Raw genomic sequence first — 3379 nt, 5'->3', positions numbered from 1 at the left:
CAGGGCTGTGGCAGCTTGGAGAGGTGGGCCCAGCCCCAGCTCTCTGCCCCCTTCCCCTGGTTGTCACTGGGTCACCAAAGCCATCAGGGTGACAGGCGGCACCACTGCTGAGCCTGGAGACTCATGTGAAGGAGGCAATCTCCTGAGGGAGAGGAGGAGCAGAGGAGAATCTGGCAGGCAGGAGGGAAGGTGGTTTAATGAGGTATCCAGTATGTTCAACTCCTGAAGGATTAAAGCAAGGAAGGGATAGGATCTTCCATAAGAAGTCAGTCATTAGCGAAGCCCCAGGGTAGATGCAATTGTTTTCTGGTTTTTTCCTCTCTTTGATGACTCAGTTTTTTTAATCTCATCAGTGCCAGGCTTGTGTTAATTTTTAAAGATGCTTGGGTAACTGAGAACATTAACTATTCATGATCTTATCTTCAATAGGTGTTTGCTCGCTGACACCCAGCCAGGCTTGAGATGTACCTAAGGAACCAGGGAGCTGAACTTACCGGGGAAGGCAATAGCTGGTTTTTCCTGAGCATCTTGTTGAAGTGATCACAGGCTGGGTGGGGTTCACAACACTCCCGGGTAAATCAGGGCTCCTGGGGCAGGCTGGTATCACCAAGGCCATCCCTTGCAATTGCAGTGCCTTGAAAAGATGTAAGAGCACACAGAAGGCTGAGGGCTGGGGAGTGCTGTGGACACCGAGGGTGCTGCAGCTGTGGTCCCCTGGGAAGCCCTAAATCAGTTTGCAAATCCAAGGGAAGCCTCCAGAGCTGGCTGGAGGTGGCAGCCAGGTACAGCCCAGGTTAGCTATTAGCACAGATCAGGAATGTGAGCTGAAGAACGGATGGAGAGCCCTTGAACTCCTATGAAGGGAGCCAACAGACATAATGACATTTAGAATCGTGGAATGGTCTGGGTTGGGAAGGACTTTCAGAGCTCATCCGGTCCAACCCCCCTGCAACGAGCAGGGACATCTTCCACTAGACCAGGTTGTCCAGAACCACATCCAGCCTGGCCTGGAATGTCTCCAGGGATGGGGCATCCACCACCTCTGGGCAAGCTGTGCCAGGGTTTTCCCACCCTCATTGTAAAGAATTTCTTCCTCACATTCAACCTGAATCTCCCTCTTTAAGTTTAAACCCATCACTGCTTGTCCTGTGGCAACAGGCCCTGCTCAAACGTCTCTCCCCATCTTTCTTATAGGCCCTTTTAAGTACTGAAAGGCCACAATAAGGTCTCCCTGGAGCCTTCTCTTCCGCAGGCTGAACAACCCCAAATCTCTCAGCCATAATTTGCCTGGCTTTGCTTTCTGGGTGTTCCAGTGTATGTCCCCAGGGTATGACACACTCCCCTGGGTGTGGGAGCAGCCACAGGCCACAAGGAATTGGGCAGCGCTGCCAAAGTCACCACACACTGCTGCAGGGAACCGAGCACTGACCCAAGGTGAGGCTGCCAGGCAGAGGAGCAAAGATGGGAAAGTATCAGAGCATGAACCAGCACAGGGATAGAAATAACCATGCAAAGGAACAGAAAACTTACACTGGTTTCAGGAGGGCTGGGAGCTGGACAGGCAGAAGTCACAAACCTCTCCCTGCTTGCAGTGGGTACGTGGGACATGCTCTCACCAACTCACTTGTGCTGATAGCTTGTTCCTGGGAAGAAAATGTTGGTACTTCCAAGGATCCGACCATCAGGACTGAGATGGGAACGCAGAATCAGGAATCTCCTGGCCCCGGAGGCAGCAGCACCGTGGGAGAAGTAACAGCATCTTCAGGAAAGGGCACAGGGTGTTTCTATGGGAAAACAGGAAAGAATCACAGAGTCAGAGAAGGCTTCAGGCTGGAAGGGACCTCTGAGGTCACCTTGTCCCACCCTCTGCTCAAGCAGGGGCACCCAGAGCCACATCCAGAAACCAACTTGGACTGTACTTTATCCCCCTGTGAAAATTAAATATCATAGAACAAAAATGAACGACTTAACTTGCAGCTAACACCAGATGCTCAATGTACATAGCTTTTTATTGACTGAAGGTATATTACAATAGACAAACGTATATTACACATGCTATACAAAATATACATTCTTATGTGGAAAAAAAAAGACATAAATAGACATTAGGCAATAGCAACAGAGCACAAGGGCAGCTTTGCCCACGCTCTCTCATGAACCCCCAGCTCCTGGTGCTTTGGCTTTGATTGAAGAAACTGGTTGTGTTTAGTGGGAACAGTGGAGGTCCTGTCTGTACCTCCTGCAGAAAAGAGACCTGATTTCCTCTGCAAGTCTGCTCAGAAAGTTTCTCCAACAATGCTAAGCACAGCAAAGTGTTCACCTACTTACAAGCTTCAGCTATTTACAACCAGCTTATGGACTTGAAAGAGATATCATTGCTCATGGGAGGATGCAAATGTCCTAATACATAACAGCAAGTTTTATAGGCCAGTACCTCACAGAAATGAGTGCAGCTTTGGCTCCTGGTGCAGGCAGCATGGATTTTAAAGCCTTGGTCCTGGCCAAGCACATCTTACCTACCCAAAGGGAATTCAATCGCAGTAGGGAGCTGTGCCCAGCGTACACCTGAGGTCCACATCAGCAGCTGCACTGTGACACATCTGTGTCAGCTTCAGCTCCACAGGAGAGGGGGATGAAAGGAAAAGTAAGAAACTTTACCATTTGCCAAAGGGTGACGGGAGACAGAGCAGCAGGAGGGTGCTGGTGGGAATCCTGGCTCTGCACACGCTGAGCAGCACTTAAGCCACTACAGCCTGGGATGATAGCTGGAGAAGGCAGTGAACAGCCCAACGGATGAGGCTTTTCTGCTGCTGTAGTTTCATGGCATGACCTTTCTCATCTGGATTTAAACTGACAGTACTGGGTTCCTGCAAGAGATAACTTTGGACTGAAATAAGCACCATGTCTCAGATGCTGTTTGGAAAGGAAAAGGCCAGAGGAAATAGAAACCAGAAAGGAATGAACTGAAGATTCTTCTTTTTGGCATGTATGGTATTACAACATTCCAGGTGTCAGAGCCCAAAAAGAGTTTAACACACCTGTGCTCTCTCTTCTTTATCCAGAGGTCAAGGACAATTGGATCCTCTTCCTACTAAAGCTGCTGGCTATCAAAGCAACCATGGTTGCTTTAAGAGCATGTTAAGAGCCCTTGATAATACTTGCTCATTTGTATAGATCTGACTCTTATTCATGGCCAAAGAGCAGTGGGGAAACAATCATTATTCCCAGCTTTCCCTCACTCATTTACTCAAATAATCCACAGTCTCACAAGTTTCAGCTGTGATTCTGCATGACTGCATCGGATACTCCAGTCATGCCCCCTTCCACTGAGGAGTGGACTGGTGGGACGCCTTACACACCTGGCCAGAAGAGGGGTTTC

Source organism: Pezoporus wallicus, unplaced genomic scaffold, assembly GCF_028554395.1.
Source record: "Pezoporus wallicus isolate ANWC-B61680 ecotype Strahan unplaced genomic scaffold, APGP_CSIRO_Pwel_v1 contig_11646, whole genome shotgun sequence".
Taxonomy (NCBI): domain Eukaryota; kingdom Metazoa; phylum Chordata; class Aves; order Psittaciformes; family Psittacidae; genus Pezoporus; species Pezoporus wallicus.
The sequence above is the reverse complement of the archived record's forward strand: the minus strand, read 5'-3'. Positions refer to the sequence as shown.